This window comes from Idiotropiscis lumnitzeri, chromosome 16, assembly GCF_059441095.1.
Source record: "Idiotropiscis lumnitzeri isolate Australia: NSW breed Sydney's pygmy pipehorse chromosome 16, RoL_Ilum_1.0, whole genome shotgun sequence".
In the NCBI taxonomy this organism is placed as follows: Eukaryota; Metazoa; Chordata; class Actinopteri; order Syngnathiformes; family Syngnathidae; genus Idiotropiscis; species Idiotropiscis lumnitzeri.
In genome coordinates, this window is record NC_142406.1 from 687,501 (window position 1) to 707,300 (window position 19,800).

General features: G+C 58.1%; 1 non-coding gene across 1 annotated transcript in view; it reads right to left on the reverse strand.

Moving 5' to 3' along the window:
- Positions 1-1,685, reverse strand: part of LOC148320807 (18S ribosomal RNA) — a 1,933-nt gene extending 248 nt beyond the window's left edge. Inside the window, exon 1 of the ribosomal RNA XR_015839501.1 lies at positions 1-1,685. This exon is cut by the window's left edge and continues 248 nt beyond it. This is a non-coding gene — a ribosomal RNA (18S ribosomal RNA).
- Positions 1,686-19,800: the final 18,115 nt, after the last annotated feature.

Genomic DNA, 19,800 nt, shown 5'->3' on the forward strand with positions numbered 1-19,800 from the left:
AATTGCAGTCCCCAGTCCCTATCACGAGCGGGGTTCAGAGGGTTACCCGCGCCTCTCGGCGCAGGGCAAGCGCACACGCTGGTCCGCTCAGTGTGGCGCGCGTGCAGCCCCGGACATCTAAGGGCATCACAGACCTGTTATTGCTCAATCTCGCGTGGCTGAGCGCCACTTGTCCCTCTAAGAAGTTTTTCGGACGCCGACCGCTCGGGGGGCCGCGTAACTATTTAGCATGCCGGAGTCTCGTTCGTTATCGGAATTAACCAGACAAATCGCTCCACCAACTAAGAACGGCCATGCACCACCACCCACGGAATCGAGAAAGAGCTGTCAATCTGTCAATCCTGTCCGTGTCCGGGCCGGGTGAGGTTTCCCGTGTTGAGTCAAATTAAGCCGCAGGCTCCACTCCTGGTGGTGCCCTTCCGTCAATTCCTTTAAGTTTCAGCTTTGCAACCATACTCCCCCCGGAACCCAAAGACTTGGTGGTTTCCCGGGCGCTGCCCGGCGGGTCATGGGAATAACGCCGCCGGATCGCGAGTCGGCATCGTTTATGGTCGGAACTACAACGGTATCTGATCGTCTTCGAACCTCCGACTTTCGTTCTTGATTAATGAAAACATTCTTGGCAAATGCTTTCGCCCTGGCCCGTCTTGCGCCGGTCCAAGAATTTCACCTCTAGCGGCGCAATACGAATGCCCCCGGCCGTCCCTCTCAATCATGGCCCCAGTTCAGGAGGGAAAACCCACAAAATAGAACCGGGGTCCTATTCCATCATTCCTAGCTGCGGTATGCAAGGCGGCGCGGGCCTGCTTTGAACACTCTAATTTTTTCAAAGTAAACGCTTCGGGCCCCAGGTTAGCGGGACACCCAGCCAAGGGCATCCCGGGGGCGGCCGAGAGGCAGGGGCTGGGACAGACGGTGGCACGCCTCGCGGCGGACCGTCAGCTCGCGTCCCGAGGTCCAACTACGAGCTTTTTAACTGCAGCAACTTTAAGATACGCTATTGGAGCTGGAATTACCGCGGCTGCTGGCACCAGACTTGCCCTCCAATTGTTCCTCGCCAAAGGGTTTGGGTGTTCGCTCATTCCAATTACAGGGCCTCGAAAGAGTCCTGTATTGTTATTTTTCGTCACTACCTCCCCGTGTCGGGAGTGGGTAATTTGCGCGCCTGCTGCCTTCCTTGGATGTGGTAGCCGTTTCTCAGGCTCCCTCTCCGGAATCGAACCCTGATTCCCCGTTACCCGTTGTCACCATGGTAGGCGCAGAAAGTACCATCGAAAGTTGATAGGGCAGACATTCGAATGAGACGTCGCCGCCGCGGGGGGGCCGGCGATCGGCTCGGGCGTTATCTAGAGTCACCAAAGGGGGGGCCGGGCCGGCGGCACCGCGGAGACCGACAGCCCGCCGGCTGTGAAAGCCGGCGGGCCCGCTGCACCGCGGCAAACCGAACCCGCGTGGGTTTTGGATCTGATAAATGCGCGCGTCCCCGCGGAGACGGGTCGGCGCTCGTTTGCATGTATTAGCTCTAGAATTGCCACAGTTATCCAAGTAACGGTGGAGCGATCAAAGGAACCATAACTGATTTAATGAGCCATTCGCAGTTTCACTGTATCGGAACCGTGTGTACTTAGACTTGCATGGCTTAATCTTTGAGACAAGCATATGCTACTGGCAGGATCAACCAGGTAGCCCTCGCGTCCGGCGGTCTGTGTTTCTTGCATTGGAACCGGAGCTGAGCGGGGAGCCGGGCGCGGGGACCGGGCGGCGCCCGCGGGAGACGGCCTCCCGCGGGGTTACCCCCGGCGGCACCCCAGCCTCCCTCGTTTTTTCTTTCATTTTTTTTCGGACGTGGGCTACCGAAATTTCCGTTACCGATTCAGCCCCCGTGCGCGGTGAGGAAGTCGGCTGGGCCTCGGTATGTGCTCGGTCCGTAGAGGCCGCGTTACCGCGTGGCGGTCAGTCGCGGGAGGGAGCCGGAGCCGCCCGAACGCCCGCGACCGCAACACGCACTCGGAGGCGGCGTCTTCTGACAGACGCCGGTAGGGTTTGAGAAACATGCTTTTTCGGGAAGGACCGCTCGGCTGACGCGGGCCTGGGCTCCCGCGCCCCTCTCGTGGCGGGGCGGCGCGGGGTACCCGCGAGCGCGGCGGAACTCCCGTGTAGGACATCTCTGGGCCCGTGTGGCCGACGGGCACGCGACAGGGTCGTCTCGGTCTCGCGACGAAAGCGGTTTCGCGCTGGTTGGTGCGCTAGAGGTCGATCCGCAGGCCGAAGGAACCGTCCACCCGAACACCCCGGCGCGAGGCCGGGGCCGGCAGGGGCCCTCCGATGGCGGGTCATGCTTGCCAATCGGTCAGTGGTTGGTGTGGTGCAGTATATGTCAGGGTGTGGGTGCGAGATGGGCCGGGAGGACCGCTCCTCCAGCGTCGGACCCGAGTCATAGGAAGTGCAGTTTTGTCACAACCCCAGGGGTGGGGGGGTAACGGTAGGGAAGTGCCGGCCAACGCGCAGAGGTCGACCCGCAGGCCGAAGGAACCGTCCACCCGAACACCCCGGCGCGAGGCCGGGGCCGGCAGGGGCCCTCCGATGGCGGGTCATGATTGCCAATCGGTCAGTGGTTATGTGTGTGCTGCGGTGCCGGCCAACGCTCAGAGGTCGACCCGCAGGCCGAAGGAACCGTCCACCCGAACACCCCGGCGCGAGGCCGGGGCCGGCAGGGGCCCTCCGATGGCGGGTCATGATTGCCAATCGGTCAGTGGTTGTGTGTGTTGCGGTGGGGCCGGGAGGACCGCTCCTCCTGCGTCGGACCCGGGTCATGGGAAGTGCCGTGTGGCGGTGGTGGGGCCGGGAGGACCGCTCCTCTAGCGTCGGACCCGAGTCATAGGAAGTGCCGTGTGGCGGGGCCGGGAGGACCGCTCCTCCTGCGTCGGACCCGAGTCATAGGAAGTGCCGTGTGGTGGGGCCGGGAGGACCGCTCCTCCTGCGTCGGACCCGAGTCATAGGAAGTGCCGTGTGGTGGGGCCGGGAGGACCGCTCCTCCTGCGTCGGACCCGAGTCATAGGAAGTGCCGTGTGGTGGGGCCGGGAGGACCGCTCCTCCTGCGTCGGACCCGAGTCATAGGAAGTGCCGTGTTGCGCTGGTGGGGCCGTGCCCGCCAACAGCCTTCAGTGGTCGGATACCACGTTTGCAAGCTCCCCGCTGGGATGGGGACTTAGAAGAAATGAGGGGAAAATTCCCCCGGAGCTCCGTGCCTGAGTGCGGGCTGTGAGCCGCGCCGCGTCCGCCAACAGCCTTCCATGGTCGGACACCATGTTCGCAAGTTGCCCGCTGGAATGGGCACATAGAAGAAATTTCGAGGATAAAATCCTCCAGAGCGCCAGGGCGGCCGTTATTGCAGGATGTGTCCGCCTGGCAGCTCTCCTCCGCGGGAACCATTGGGCAATATCTTTCACGGAGGTGGACATAGAAGAAATTTTTGCTACAAAAAACGTGGTTCCTAAAAATGTGCCCCAGGTGTTTTGGAAAACCCGGGTAAACCTGGGAAGTAGGCAAATGACCCTCTGACTAGGGGGGATCAACGTTTGCCTACTGCAGCGCCCCTAATGCAATTCGGCGGAACTGCAACGCCCCTGGTCGCCTAAACGCTACCCCTGGTCGCCTAAACGCTACCCCTGGTCGCCTAAACTTCACCCCTGGTCGCCTAAACCTCACCCCTGGTCGCCTAAAAGTCACCCCTGGTCGCCTAAATTGTCAACCCCTGGTCACCTAAATTGTCAACCCCTGGTCGCCTAAAAGTCACCCCTGGTCGCCTAAAAGCTACCCCTGGTCGCCTAAAAGCTACCCCTGGTCGCCTAAAGGCTACCCCTGGTCGAGCTCCGTGCCTGAGGGCGGGCTGTGAGCCGCGCCGCGTCCGCCAACAGCCTTCAGTGGTCGGATACAATGTTTGAAAGTTCCCCGCTGGAAAGGGGACTTAGAAGAAATGAGGCAAATTCCCCCGGAGCTCCGTGCCTGAGGGCGGGCTATGAGCCGCGCCGCGCCCGCCAACAGCCTTCCACGGTCGGATACAATGTTTGAAAGGTCCCCGCTGGAAAGGGGACTTAGAAGAAATGAGGCAAATTCCCCCGGAGCTCCGTGCCTGAGGGCGGGCTGTGAGCCGCGCCGCGCCCGCCAACAGCCTTCAGTGGTCGGATACAATGTTTGAAAGTTCCCCGCTGGAAAGGGGACTTAGAAGAAATGAGGAAAATTCCCCCGGAGCTCCGTGCCTGAGGGCGGGCTGTGAGCCGCGCCGCGCCCGCCAACAGCCTTCAGTGGTCGGATACAATGTTTGAAAGGTCCCCGCTGGAAAGGGGACTAAGAAGAAATGATGAAAATTCCCCCGGAGCTCCGTGCCTGAGGGCGGGCTATGAGCCGCGCCGTGCCCGCCAACAGCCTTCCACGGTCGGATACAATGTTTGAAAGTTCCCCGCTGGAAAGGGGACTTAGAAGAAATGAGGCAAATTCCCCCGGAGCTCCGTGCCTGAGTGCGGGCTGTGAGCCGCGCCGCGTCCGCCAACAGCCTTCAGTGGTCGGATACCACGTTTGAAAGTTCCCCGCTGGAAAGGGGACTTAGAAGAAATGAGGAAAATTCCCCCGGAGCTCCGTGCCTGAGTGCGGGCTGTGAGCCGCGCCGCGCCCGCCAACAGCCTTCAGTGGTCGGATACAATGTTTGAAAGTTCCCCGCTGGAAAGGGGACTTAGAAGAAATGAGGCAAATTCCCCCGGAGCTCCGTGCCTGAGGGCGGGCTGTGAGCCGCGCCGCGCCCGCCAACAGCCTTCCACGGTCGGATACAATGTTTGAAGGTTCCCCGCTGGAAAGGGGACTTAGAAGAAATGAGTAAAATTCCCCCGGAGCTCCGTGCCTGAGTGCGGGCTGTGAGCCGCGCCGCGCCCGCCAACAGCCTTCAGTGGTCGGATACAATGTTTGAAAGTTCCCCGCTGGAAAGGGGACTTAGAAGAAATGAGGCAAATTCCCCCGGAGCTCCGTGCCTGAGGGCGGGCTGTGAGCCGCGCCGCGTCCGCCAACAGCCTTCAGTGGTCGGATACAATGTTTGAAATGTCCTCGCTGGAAAGGGGACTTAGAAGAAATGAGGAAAATTCCCCCGGAGCTCCGTGCCTGAGGGCGGGCTATGAGCTGCGCCGCGCCGCGCCCGCCAACAGCCTTCCACGGTCGGATACAATGTTTGAAAGTTCCCCGCTGGAAAGGGGACTTAGAAGAAATGAGGAAAATTCCCCCGGAGCTCCGTGCCTGAGGGCGGGCTGTGAGCCGCGCCGCGCCCGCCAACAGCCTTCAGTGGTCGGATACAATGTTTGAAAGTTCCCCGCTGGAAAGGGGACTTAGAAGAAATGAGGAAAATTCCCCCGGAGCTCCGTGCCTGAGGGCGGGCTATGAGCCGCGCTGCGCCCGCCAACAGCCTTCCACGGTCGGATACAATGTTTGCAAGTTTCCCGCTGGAAAGGGGACTTAGAAGAAATGAGGAAAATTCCCCCGGAGCTCCGTGCCTGAGGGCGGGCTGTGAGCCGCGCCGCGCCCGCCAACAGCCTTCAGTGGTCGGATACAATGTTTGAAAGTTCCCCGCTGGAAAGGGGACTTAGAAGAAATGAGGAAAATTCCCCCGGAGCTCCGTGCCTGAGGGCGGGCTATGAGCCGCGCCGCGCCCGCCAACAGCCTTCCACGGTCGGATACAATGTTTGCAAGTTCCCCGCTGGAAAGGGGACTTAGAAGAAATGAGGAAAATTCCCCCGGAGCTCCGTGCCTGAGGGCGGGCTATGAGCCGCGCCACGCCCGCCAACAGCCTTCCACGGTCGGATACAATGTTTGAAAGTTCCCCGCTGGAAAGGGGACTTAGAAGAAATGAGGCAAATTCCCCCGGAGCTCCGTGCCTGAGGGCGGGCTGTGAGCCGCGCCGCGCCCGCCAACAGCCTTCAGTGGTCGGATACAATGTTTGAAAGTTCCCCGCTGGAAAGGGGACTTAGAAGAAATGAGGAAAATTCCCCCGGAGCTCCGTGCCTGAGGGCGGGCTGTGAGCCGCGCCGCGCCCGCCAACAGCCTTCAGTGGTCGGATACAATGTTTGAAAGTTCCCCGCTGGAAAGGGGACTTAGAAGAAATGAGGAAAATTCCCCCGGAGCTCCGTGCCTGAGGGCGGGCTGTGAGCCGCGCTGCGCCCGCCAACAGCCTTCCACGGTCGGATACAATGTTTGCAAGTTCCCCGCTGGAAAGGGGACTTACAAGAAATGAGGAAAATTCCCCCGGAGCTCCGTGCCTGAGGGCGGGCTGTGAGCCGCGCCGCGCCCGCCAACATCCTTCAGTTGTCGGATACAATGTTTGAAAGTTCCCCGCTGGAAAGGGGACTTAGAAGAAATGAGGAAAATTCCCCCGGAGCTCCGTGCCTGAGGGCGGGCTATGAGCCGCGCCGCGCCCGCCAACAGCCTTCCACGGTCGGATACAATGTTTGCAAGTTCCCCGCTGGAAAGGGGACTTAGAAGAAATGAGGAAAATTCCCCCGGAGCTCCGTGCCTGAGGGCGGGCTATGAGCCGCGCCACGCCCGCCAACAGCCTTCCACGGTCGGATACAATGTTTGAAAGTTCCCCGCTGGAAAGGGGACTTAGAAGAAATGAGGAAAATTCCCCCGGAGCTCCGTGCCTGAGGGCGGGCTGTGAGCCGCGCCTTGTCCGCCAACAGCCTTCCTTCGGACTCGGACGGATACAATGATTGAAAGTTCCCCGCTGGAAAGGGGACTTAGAAGAATTAAGGAGGAAATTCCCCCGGAGCTCCGTGCCTGAGTGCGGGCTGTGAGCCGCGCCGCGCACGCCAACAGCCTTCCTTTGGTCGGATACAATGTTTGAAAGTTCCCCGCTGGAAAGGGGACTTAGAAGAATTAAGGAGGAAATTCCCCCGGAGCTCCGTGCCTGAGTGCGGGCTGTGAGCCGCGCCGCGCACGCCAACAGCCTTCCTTTGGTCGGATACAATGTTTGAAAGTTCCCCGCTGGAAAGGGGACTTAGAACAATTAAGGAGGAAATTCCCCCGGAGCTCCGTGCCTGAGTGCGGGCTGTGAGCCACGCCGCGCACGCCAATAGCCTTCCTTTGGTCGGATACAATGTTTGAAAGTTCCCCACTGGAAAGGGGACTTAGAAGAATTAAGGAGGAAATTCCCCCGGAGCTCCGTGCCTGAGTGCGGGCTGTGAGCCGCGCCTTGTCCGCCAACAGCCTTCCTTCGGACGGATACAATGATTGAAAGTTCCCCGCTGGAAAGGGGACTTAGAAGAAATAAGGAGGAAATTCCCCCGGAGCTCCGTGCCTGAGTGCGGGCTGTGAGCCGCGCCGCGTCCGCCAACAGCCTTCCTTCGGTCGAATACAATGATTGAAAGTTCCCCGCTGGAAAGGGGACTTAGAAGAAATGAGGAAAATTCCCCCGGAGCTCCGTGCCTGAGTGCGGGCTGTGAGCCGCGCCTTGTCCGCCAACAGCCTTCCTTCGGACTCGGACGGATACAATGATTGAAAGTTCCCCGCTGGAAAGGGGACTTAGAAGAATTCAGGAGGAAATTCCCCCGGAGCTCCGTGCCTGAGTGCGGGCTGTGAGCCGCGCCGCGCACGCCAACAGCCTTCCTTTGGTCGGATACAATGTTTGAAAGTTCCCCGCTGGAAAGGGGACTTAGAAGAATTAAGGAGGAAATTCCCCCGGAGCTCCGTGCCTGAGTGCGGGCTGTGAGCCGCGCCGCGCCCGCCAACAGCCTTCCTTTGGTCGGATACAATGTTTGAAAGTTCCCCGCTGGAAAGGGGACTTAGAAGAATTAAGGAGGAAATTCCCCCGGAGCTCCGTGCCTGAGTGCGGGCTGTGAGCCGCGCCGCGTCCGCCAACAGCCTTCCTTCGGTCGGATACAATGATTGAAAGTTCCCCGCTGGAAAGGGGACTTAGAAGAAATGAGGAAAATTCCCCCGGAGCTCCGTGCCTGAGTGCGGGCTGTGAGCCGCGCCGCGTCCGCCAACAGCCTTCCTTCGGTCGGATACAATGATTGAAAGTTCCCCGCTGGAAAGGGGACTTAGAAGAATTAAGGAGGAAATTCCCCCGGAGCTCCGTGCCTGAGAGCGGGCTGTGAGCCGCGCCTTGTCCGCCAACAGCCTTCCACGGTCGGATACAATGTTTGCAAGTTCCCCGCTGGAAAGGGGACTTAGAAGAAATTAGGAGGATAAAATACCCCCAGAGCGCCAGGGCGGCCGTGTTTGCATTATGTGTCCGCCTGGCAGCTCTCCTCCGTGGGAACCATTGAGCACTTGTGATCATGGAGAAGGACTTAGAAGAAATTTTTGCAACAAAAAACGTGGTCCCTGAGAATGTGCCCCAGGTGTTTTGGGAAACCCGGGTAAACCTGGGAAGTAGGCAAATGACCCTCTGACTAGGGGGGATCAACTTTGGCCTACTACAGCGCCCCTAATGCCGCTCGGCGGAACTGCAACGCCCCTGGTCGCCTAAGTGACCCCTCGTCTGTGGGGGGTCAACGTTTGCCTACTGGGGCGTCCTCCGGTGGCCTCTCGGCAGTACTGCAGGCCCATTTTAGCCGAGCCCATTGAAATGAATGGGGGAATTTTTTACGTTTTTGCCTTTTTTTCCCCCCCTCGTTCTTTTTGTATTTATTAATTTATTTCAACTTTTCCCGACTCAACCGCCCTCCGGTGTGCCCTCGGTGGTCCCGCAAGCCCATTTCGGCCGAGCCCATTGAAATGAATGGGGGATTTTTAGACATTTTTACCTTTTTTTCCCCCCCCTCGTCCTTTTTGTATTTATTTACTTATTTCAACTTTTACCGACTCAACCGCCCTCCGGGGTGCCTTCGGCGGTCCCGCAATGCCACTTTAGCCTCGCCCATTGAAATGAAGGGTTTGATTCTTTATTTATTTATTTTTCCTTTTGTTTTTTCGTGTCCTGGGAGGGTGCTTCCCCTCGGCCACAGCAGTCACGCACGCCGGCGCAACTCCCCCGGAGCCATCTTGTCATGGAGGCGGAGGCCCTCGCGCCACGGTTCGTGCCCGGGGAAGGTGCTCCTATTCGGGCCAAGTGTGACACACGCCCGCCCTCCTCCTCCGGAGCTTCGATTAGGGTAAACTTAGGGGCCGCTTGGCACCGCCCGTGCCCGGGGAAGGTGCTCCTATTCGGCTTCACTGACACGCGAGCATGCCCTCCTCCTCCGGAGCTTCCATTAGGGTAAACTTAGGGGCCGCTTGGCACCGCCCGTTCCCGGGGAAGGTGCTCCTATTCGGGCCAAGTGTGACACACGCCCGCCCTCCTCCTCCGGAACTTCCATTCGGGTAAACTTATGGGCCGCTTGGCACCGCCCGTGCCCGGGGAAGGTGCTCCTATTCGGCTTCACTGACACGCGAGCATGCCCTCCTCCTCCGGAGCTTCCATTAGGGTAAACTTAGGGGCCGCTTGGCACCGGCCGTGCCCGGGGAAGGTGCTCCTCTCCGGGCTAAGTGTCACAGACGCCGGCCTATTACCCCCGGAGCTATAGAGCTGGGTGGCGCTCGCTCCCCGCCCGTGCCCGGGGAAGGTGCTCCTCTCCGGGCCAAGTGTGACAGACGCCGGCCTATTACCCCCGGAGCGATGGAGCTGGGGGGGGCTCGCTCCCCACCCGTGCCCGGGGAAGGTGCTCCTCTCCGGGCTAATTGTCACAGACGCCGGCCTATTACCCCCGGAGCAATGGAGCTGGGGGGCTCTCGCTCCCCGCCCGTGTCCGGGGAAGGTGCTCCTCTCCGGGCTAAGTGTGACAGACGCCGGCCTATTACCCCCGGAGCGATGGACCCCTTTGCCGGGGTGGGGGGTAACGGTAGGGAAGTGCCGGCCAACGCGCAGAGGTCGACCCGCAGGCCGAAGGAACCGTCCACCCGAACACCCCGGCGCGAGGCCGGGGCCGACAGGGGCCCTCCGATGGCGGGTCATGATTGCCAATCGGTCAGTGGTTATGTGTGTTGCGGTGGGGCCGGGAGGACCGCTCTTCCTGCGTCGGACCCGACTCATAGGAATTGCCGTGTGGCGGCGGTGGGGCCGGGAGGACCGCTCCTCCTGCGTCGGACCCGAGTCATAGGAAGTGCCGTGTTGCGCTGGTGGGGCCGTGCCCGCCAACAGCCTTCAGTGGTCGGATACCACGTTGGCAAGTTGCCCGCTGGAATGGGCACATAGAAGAAATTTCGAGGATAAAATCCTCCAGAGCGCCAGAGCGGCCGTTATTGCAGTATGTGTCCGCCTGGCAGCTCTCCTCCGCGGGAACCATTGGGCAATATCTTTCACGGAGATGGACTTAGAAGAAATTTTTGCAACAAAAAACGTGGTTCCTAAAAATGTGCCCCAGGTGTTTTGGAAAACCCGGGTAAACCTGGGAAGTAGGCAAATGACCCTCTGACTAGGGGGGATCAACGTTTGCCTACTGCAGCGCCCCTAATGCAATTCGGCGGAACTGCAACGCCCCTGGTCGCCTAAACGCTACCCCTGGTCGCCTAAACGCTACCCCTGGTCGCCTAAACCTCACCCCTGGTCGCCTAAACCTCACCACTGGTCGCCTAAAAGTCACCCCTGGTCGCCTAAATTGTCAACCACTGGTCACCTAAATTGTCAAACCCTGGTCGCCTAAACGCTACCCCTGGTCGCCTAAAAGCTACCCCTGGTCACCTAAACGCTACCCCTGGTCACCTAAACGTTACCCCTGGTCGCCTAAACGCTACCCCTGGTCACCAAAACGCTACCCCTGGTCACCTAAACGCTACCCCTGGTCACCTAAACGCTACCCCTGGTCACCTAAACGCTACCCCTGGTCGCCTAAACGCTACCCCTGGTCGCCTAAACGCTACCCCTGGTTGCCTAAAGGGGACTTAGAAGAAAGAAGGGGGAAAATTCCCCCGGAGCTCCGTGCCTGAGTGCGGGCTGTGAGCCGCGCCTTGTCCGCCAACAGCCTTCCTTCGGACTCGGACGGATACAATGATTGAAAGTTCCCCGCTGGAAAGGGGACTTAGAAGAAATTAGGCAAATTCCCCCGGAGCTCCGTGCCTGAGTGCGGGCTGTGAGACGCGCCGCGTCCGCCAACAGCCTTCCTTCGGTCGGATACAATGTTTGAAAGTTCCCCGCTGGAAAGGGGACTTAGAAGAATTAAGGAGGAAATTCCCCCGGAGCTCCGTGCCTGAGTGCGGGCTGTGAGCCGCGCCGCGCACGCCAACAGCCTTCCTTTGGTCGGATACAATGTTTGAAAGTACCCCGCTGGAAAGGGGACTTAGAACAATTAAGGAGGAAATTCCCCCGGAGCTCCGTGCCTGAGTGCGGGCTGTGAGCCGCGCCGCGCCCGCCAACAGCCTTCCTTTGGTCGGATACAATGTTTGAAAGTTCCCCGCTGGAAAGGGGACTTAGAAGAATTCAGGAGGAAATTCCCCCGGAGCTCCGTGCCTGAGTGCGGGCTGTGAGCCGCGCCTTGTCCGCCAACAGCCTTCCTTCGGACGGATACAATGATTGAAAGTTCCCCGCTGGAAAGGGGACTTAGAAGAAATAAGGAGGAAATTCCCCCGGAGCTCCGTGCCTGAGTGCGGGCTGTGAGCCGCGCCGCGTCCGCCAACAGCCTTCCTTCGGTCGGATACAATGTTTGAAAGTTCCCCGCTGGAAAGGGGACTTAGAAGAATTAAGGAGGAAATTCCCCCGGAGCTCCGTGCCTGAGTGCGGGCTGTGAGCCGCGCCGCGTCCGCCAACAGCCTTCCTTCGGTCGGATACAATGTTTGAAAGTTCCCCGCTGGAAAGGGGACTTAGAAGAATTAAGGAGGAAATTCCCCCGGAGCTCCGTGCCTGAGTGCGGCTTTGAGCCGCGCCGCGTCCGCCAACAGCCTTCCTTCGGTCGGATACAATGTTTGAAAGTTCCCCGCTGGAAAGGGGACTTAGAAGAAATGAGGAAAATTCCCCCGGAGCTCCGTGCCTGAGTGCGGGCTGTGAGCCGCGCCGCGTCCGCCAACAGCCTTCCTTCGGTCGGATACAATGTTTGAAAGTTCCCCGCTGGAAAGGGGACTTAGAAGAATTAAGGAGGAAATTCCCCCGGAGCTCCGTGCCTGAGTGCGGGCTGTGAGCCGCGCCGCGCCCGCCAACAGCCTTCCTTCGGTCGGATACAATGTTTGAAAGTTCCCCGCTGGAAAGGGGACTTAGAAGAATTAAGGAGGAAATTCCCCCGGAGCTCCGTGCCTGAGTGCGGCTTTGAGCCGCGCCGCGTCCGCCAACAGCCTTCCTTCGGTCGGATACAATGTTTGAAAGTTCCCCGCTGGAAAGGGGACTTAGAAGAAATGAGGAAAATTCCCCCGGAGCTCCGTGCCTGAGTGCGGGCTGTGAGCCGCGCCGCGTCCGCCAACAGCCTTCCTTCGGTCGAATACAATCATTGAAAGTTCCCCGCTGGAAAGGGGACTTAGAAGAAATGAGGAAAATTCCCCCGGAGCTCCGTGCCTGAGTGCGGGCTGTGAGCCGCGCCGCGCCCGCCAACAGCCTTCCTTTGGTCGGATACAATGTTTGAAAGTTCCCCGCTGGAAAGGGGACTTAGAAGAAATGAGGAAAATTCCCCCGGAGCTCCGTGCCTGAGTGCGGGCTGTGAGCCGCGCCGCGCCCGCCAACAGCCTTCCTTTGGTCGGAGCTCCGTGCCTGAGTGCGGCTTTGAGCCGCGCCGCGTCCGCCAACAGCCTTCCTTCGGTCGGATACAATGTTTGAAAGTTCCCCGCTGGAAAGGGGACTTAGAAGAAATGAGGGAAAATTCCCCCGGAGCTCCGTGCCTGAGTGCGGGCTGTGAGCCGCGCCGCGTCCGCCAACAGCCTTCCTTCGGTCGAATACAATGATTGAAAGTTCCCCGCTGGAAAGGGGACTTAGAAGAAATGAGGAAAATTCCCCCGGAGCTCCGTGCCTGAGTGCGGGCTGTGAGCCGCGCCGCGTCCGCCAACAGCCTTCCTTCGGTCGGATACAATGTTTGAAAGTTCCCCGCTGGAAAGGGTACTTAGAAGAAATGAGGAAAATTCCCCCGGAGCTCCGTGCCTGAGGGCGGGCTGTGAGCCGCGCCGCGCCCGCCAACAGCCTTCCTTTGGTCGGATACAATGTTTGAAAGTTCCCCGCTGGAAAGGGGACTTAGAAGAAATGAGGAAAATTCCCCCGGAGCTCCGTGCCTGAGTGCGGGCTGTGAGCCGTGCCGCGCCCGCAACAGCCTTCCTTTGGTCGGATACAATGTTTGAAAGTTCCCCGCTGGAAAGGGGAATTAGAAGAATTAAGGAGGAAATTCCCCCGGAGCTCCGTGCCTGAGTACGGGCTGTGAGCCACGCCGCGCCCGCCAACAGCCTTCCTTTGGTCGGATACAATGTTTGAAAGTTCCCCGCTGGAAAGGGGACTGAGAAGAATTAAGGAGGAAATTCCCCCGGAGCTCCGTGCCTGAGTGCGGGCTTTGAGCCGCGCCGCGTCCGCCAACAGCCTTCCTTCGGTCGGATACAATGTTTGAAAGTTCCCCGCTGGAAAGGGGACTTAGAAGAAATGAGGGAAATTTCCCCCGGAGCTCCGTGCCTGAGTGCGGGCTGTGAGCCGCGCCGCGTCCGCCAACAGCCTTCCTTCGGTCGAATACAATGATTGAATGTTCCCCGCTGGAAAGGGGACTTAGAAGAAATAAGGAGGAAATTCCCCCGGAGCTCCGTGCCTGAGTGCGGGCTGTGAGCCGCGCCGCGTCCGCCAACAGCCTTCAGTGGTCGAATACCACGTTTGCAAGTTCCCCGCTGGAAAGGGGACTTAGAAGAAACGAGGAAAATTCCCCCGGAGCTCCATGCCTGAGGGCGGGCTGTGAGCCGCGACGCGCCCGCCAACAGCCTTCCTTTGGTCGGATACAATGTTTGAAAGTTCCCCGCTGGAAAGGGGACTTAGAAGAAATGAGGGAAATTTCCCCCGGAGCTCCGTGCCTGAGTGCGGGCTGTGAGCCGCGCCGCGTCCGCCAACAGCCTTCCTTCGGTCGAATACAATGATTGAATGTTCCCCGCTGGAAAGGGGACTTAGAAGAAATAAGGAGGAAATTCCCCCGGAGCTCCGTGCCTGAGTGCGGGCTGTGAGCCGCGCCGCGTCCGCCAACAGCCTTCAGTGGTCGAATACCACGTTTGCAAGTTCCCCGCTGGAAAGGGGACTTAGAAGAAACGAGGAAAATTCCCCCGGAGCTCCGTGCCTGAGGGCGGGCTGTGAGCCGCGACGCGCCCGCCAACAGCCTTCCTTTGGTCGGATACAATGTTTGAAAGTTCCCCGCTGGAAAGGGGACTTAGAAGAAATGAGGGAAATTTCCCCCGGAGCTCCGTGCCTGAGTGCGGGCTGTGAGCCGCGCCGCGTCCGCCAACAGCCTTCCTTCGGTCGAATACAATGATTGAATGTTCCCCGCTGGAAAGGGGACTTAGAAGAAATAAGGAGGAAATTCCCCCGGAGCTCCGTGCCTGAGTGCGGGCTGTGAGCCGCGCCGCGTCCGCCAACAGCCTTCAGTGGTCGAATACCACGTTTGCAAGTTCCCCGCTGGAAAGGGGACTTAGAAGAAACGAGGAAAATTCCCCCGGAGCTCCGTGCCTGAGGGCGGGCTGTGAGCCGCGACGCGCCCGCCAACAGCCTTCCTTTGGTCGGATACAATGTTTGAAAGTTCCCCGCTGGAAAGGGGACTTAGAAGAAATGAGGAAATTTCCCCCGGAGCTCCGTGCCTGAGTGCGGGCTGTGAGCCGCGCCGCGCACGCCAACAGCCTTCCTTTGGTCGGATACAATGTTTGAAAGTTCCCCGCTGGTAAGGGGACTTAGAAGAATTAAGGAGGAAATTCCCCCGGAGCTCCGTGCCTGAGTGCGGGCTGTGAGCCGCGCCGCGCCCGCCAACAGCCTTCCTTTGGTCGGATACAATGTTTGAAAGTTCCCCGCTGGAAAGGGGACTTAGAAGAATTAAGGAGGAAATTCCCCCGGAGCTCCGTGCCTGAGTGCGGGCTGTGAGCCGCGCCGTGCCCGCCAACAGCCTTCCACGGTCGGATACAATGTTTCAAAGTTCCCCGCTGGAAAGGGGACTTAGAAGAAATGAGGGAAAATTCCCCCGGAGCTCCGTGCCTGAGTGCGGGCTGTGAGCCGCGCCGCGTCCGCCAACAGCCTTCCTTCGGTCGAATACAATGATTGAAAGTTCCCCGCTGGAAAGGGGACTTAGAAGAAATGAGGAAAATTCCCCCGGAGCTCCGTGCCTGAGTGCGGGCTGTGAGCCGCGACGCGTCCGCCAACAGCCTTCCTTCGGTCGGATACAATGATTGAAAGTTCCCCGCTGGAAAGGGGACTTAGAAGAAATGAGGAAAATTCCCCCGGAGCTCCGTGCCTGAATGCGGGCTGTGAGCCGCGCCGCGCTCGCCAACAGCCTTCAGTGGTCGGATACCACGTTTGCAAGTTCCCCGCTGGAAAGGGGACTTAGAAGAATTAAGGAGGAAATTCCCCCGGAGCTCCGTGCCTGAGTGCGGGCTGTGAGCCGCGCCGCGCCCGCCAACAGCCTTCCTTTGGTCGGATACAATGTTTGAAAGTTCCCCGCTGGAAAGGGGACTTAGAAGAAATAAGGAGGAAATTCCCCCAGAGCTCCGTGCCTGAGGGCGGGCTCTGAGCCGCGCCGCGTCCGCCAACAGCCTTCCTTCGGTCGGATACCACGTTTGCAAGTTCCCCGCTGGAAAGGGGACTTAGAAGAAATGAGGAAAATTCCCCCGGAGCTCCGTGCCTGAGGGCGGGCTGTGAGTCGCGACGCGTCCGCCAACAGCCTTCCACGGTCGGATACAATGTTTGAAAGTTCCCCGCTGGAAAGGGGACTTAGAAGAAATGAGGAAAATTCCCCCGGAGCTCCGTGCCTGAGGGCGGGCTGTGAGCCGCGCTGCGCCCGCCAACAGCCTTCCTTCGGTCGGATACAATGTTTGATAGTTCCCCGCTGGAAAGGGGACTTAGAAGAAATGAGGAAAATTCCCCCGGAGCTCCGTGCCTGAGGGCGGGCTGTGAGCCGCGCCGCGCTCGCCAACAGCCTTCAGTGGTCGGATACCACGTTTGCAAGTTCCCCGCTGGAAAGGGGACTTAGAAGAAATGAGGAAAATTCCCCCGGAGCTCCGTGCCTGAGGGCGGGCTGTGAGCCGCGCCGCGCCCGCCAACAGCCTTCCACGGTCGGATACAATGTTTGAAAGTTCCCCGCTGGAAAGGGCCAGAGGAACCACCGCTACTCCTCGCCTCTGTCTCTGCGACTTCTGACGATCCGCTACTGCTCCTGGTTCCTGCCTCGGTGGTGGACGACGACTCGCCATCGCTTCTCGTCTCTGCCTCGGCGGCGCTCGACGAACCACCGCCGCATCTCGTCTCTGCCTCAGCGCCCGACGACCGGCCGCCGCTCCACGTTCCAGTCTCGGCGGAGTTCGACGACCAGCCGCCGCTCCACGTTCCTGTCTCGGCGGGGCTCGACGACAGCCGTCGCTCCCCGTTCCTGTCTCGGCGTGGTTCGACGACCAGCCGCCGCTCCACGTTCCTGTCCCGGCGGGGTTCGACGACCAGCCGCCGCCGCCGCTCCACGTTCCTGTCTCGGCGGGGTTCGACGACCAGCCGCTGCTCCACGTTCCTGTCTCGGCGGGGTTCGACGACCAGCCGCCGCTCCACGTTCCTGTCTCGGCGGGGTTCGATGACCAGCCGCCGCTCCACGTTCCTGTCTCGGCGGGGTTCGACGACCGGCCGCCGCTCCACGTTCCGGTCTCGGCGGAGTTCGACGGCCAGCCGCCGCCCCAAGTGCCTGCCTCGACGGCGGTCGACGTCCCACCGCCGCGTCTCGTCCCGGCTCCGGCGGGGTCCGGCGTTCCACCGTGCCTCGTCTCCGTCTCGGCGGCGTCCAACGTCCCGCCATCGCTCCAAGTTCCTGCCTCGGCTGCGCCCGCCTCAACGCCGGTCCAAGCTCCGTCCTCTGCAGCACCCAGTGTCCCGCCGCCGCCCCTCGTCTCAGCCCCATCAGCGGACTCCATGTGGCGTTCGGTTCGGGTCGTCCCGGACGTCCGCCTGAATGGCCCCATCGGGACGCACTGGTCTGGCCACCCGCACGGCCCCCTGAAGGGCCACGAAAGGACTCGCTGGTCTGGCCCCCCGGGCATCCGCCAGACCGGCCTCGATCACGGGTCGTTGACCCACCTCCCGACCCCTTCCGCCCACCCTTGTTTTTGGGACATGGTTTTTTCTTTTTGTTATTCTTGGGGACGTCTGGAATCCATCCCTTGAGGGGGGGTACTGTCATGACCCGCGTCGGGCATGTCAGTGTTTGTGTTATTATTTTCTTCCCTCCTTCCTGCCATGTGCTTTTGTTATTGTTTTCGTCACCTCCCTGCCATGTGCACCTTGTTTTTGTTTTGTCAGCTGAGAGGGGCGTTTCCCTCTCAGCCTTTTCGTTCTCACCAGCCACGCACCTGTTCCCAGTTCATCATCACGCACCTGTTTATCATCTGCTCCCTTGATCACTATGTCTATTTAAACCTTCCAGACCGACAACGCAGTGTCGGGTCATTGTTCCTTCTTGCCGCATTTCCCGTGTATCTCGCTACCTTTGGACTGTCACGACCACGCCCTGTTCCCGTTATTGCTCTTGTCATCGTTCCCTGTCCGCCTTGTTCGTTCCCGTCTCGTTTTTGTTCCTTGTCCTCGTTCCAGTTTAGTCTCGTTTAGTTGCCTTTTGTTGTTTCTTTGTCCACGCCCCGTTGTTTGTCCCTGCTAAGCTCCGCAATAAATCCCCTTTAAGTTTCACCTCCCCCTGCTTCCTCGCTTCTTGGGTCCACCTCCTCGTCGCCGCAAGGCGATACCTGACATTATTATTATTATTGTTTTAATGCTTTATAGAGCAAATTGCACCTATGACAGTTGTTATTACCACAGAAGGCATCTCAAATGGTTGCAAACTCTGAGGGTGACTTTGAACCGGAAGTCCCGCCTCAATCGTCATCTGATTGACAGCGGAATCCTGGAGCCAGAGAAGAGAAAAGAATCAGACACGAAGTTGAAGAAGCAAAAAAAAATAAACATCGAATCTCCACGTTCTCGCAACGAGGGTGACTGTTGGGGTCAGAAGAAGTGACCGGGAGATGGGGAGCCCCGTATTTTGGTCTTGATTGGCCTCGGTAAGAGGGTAACTCACTTGATGTTGACGAGGGAACCTATGCCGCTATGCTATATACCGACGTGAGAAAACTACGGCCCGGGGGCCACATGCGGGCCGTTAAACGTTTTAATCCGGCCCGCCGAATTTGAAAAAAAAAAAATAATAAACCTTGTTAATGTTTTATTTTCAAAATAGTGTGGTTTTTCAAAGACAAGCTTTTGTTCACTTTCATTTAAAATTAAATGTATTTTTTTTCTCAGATGAGATGAGGTTACCAAAACACTCCATCCATCTGCTCCTGGTCCAGCCCCTCTGTCAAATTTTAGAACCCATTGTGGCCCGCCATTAAAAAAGTTTTCCCACCCCTGCTATATACTATAAGCTATGTTAATGTCGTCAGGCCATTATAGAGTATTTCTTCTGACATTTTGAAGGAGAAATAATACTCAACGTTTTATTTTTGTATGATGTTTGAGGCATTCTGACTGAAATACAGTTAAATTGAGGTTACCAGTAGTCATTTCCATTACCTGTAAATGTAAATTAGAATGTAACTTACTACAGTGAACCCTCGGTTATCGCGGTTAATGGGGACCGAGACCACCCGCGAAAACTGAAAATCCGCGAAGTAGCGGCGCACCTTCAAAAATGCTTAAAAAAAAAAAGTGCGAAGTAGCGGCGCACCTTCAAAAATGCTTAAAAAAAAAAAAGTGCGAAGTAGCGGCGCACCTTCAAAAATGCTTAAAAAAAAGAAATAAAATAATATATATATATATATATATATATATATATATATATATATATATATATACATACACGGGTAGAGAGAGAGAGAGTGAAATTCATGTTATAACAAAAAAAAAAAAATTATTAAAACATTTTTTTATTCCCCAGCCATTATTTTTGTATTTATTCAATTACTTCTTTTTGTATTTATTTAATTACTTCGACTTTTACCTGCTGGTACGCCGTCCGGTGTGCCCTGGCATTCTTCATTTATTTATTCATTTATTCATTCATAACTGACAGCCTCGCGCTTCGCTCATGCCCGGGCGGAAGGTGTTCCTCTTCGGCTTAACAACCAGGCACGTCGGCCGGTCTCCTCCGGAGCTCTCGCACGGTCCCGAACGGAGCGAAATGTCGCCCCGCTAGTGCCCGGGCGGAAGTTGTTCCTCTTCGGCTTAACTGCCACGCACACTGGCCGGAGCTCTGGTACGGTCCGAACCGTGCGAAACGTCGCCCCAAATCGTGCCCGGGGGAACGTGCTCTTCTTTGTCCACTCTCCTCTTCGCCCACGTTCTTCTTCGGCGCACACCGACCGTCTAACCACTCCAGCGCCCCGTCGTGCCGCTCGGCGAAACTACAATGCCCCCGAATATTTTTTAGACCCGCGAAGCACTGAACCCGCGAAAGGTGAACCGCGAAGTAGCGAGGGTTCACTGTATTGCAGCCAGATACCTATAAAATGTCATTTAATTTGCACTGTTTTGATCGCCACTGTTTTGCTCATTGAACAACAAATGAAAAGATGAATCATACACAGTGTTTGTAAAGATAATTGTCAATGTTTTATTAAATGAAATTCCAATGTAAAATTGTGTAATATTGTGTTATATAATGGGTCTACAACATACAT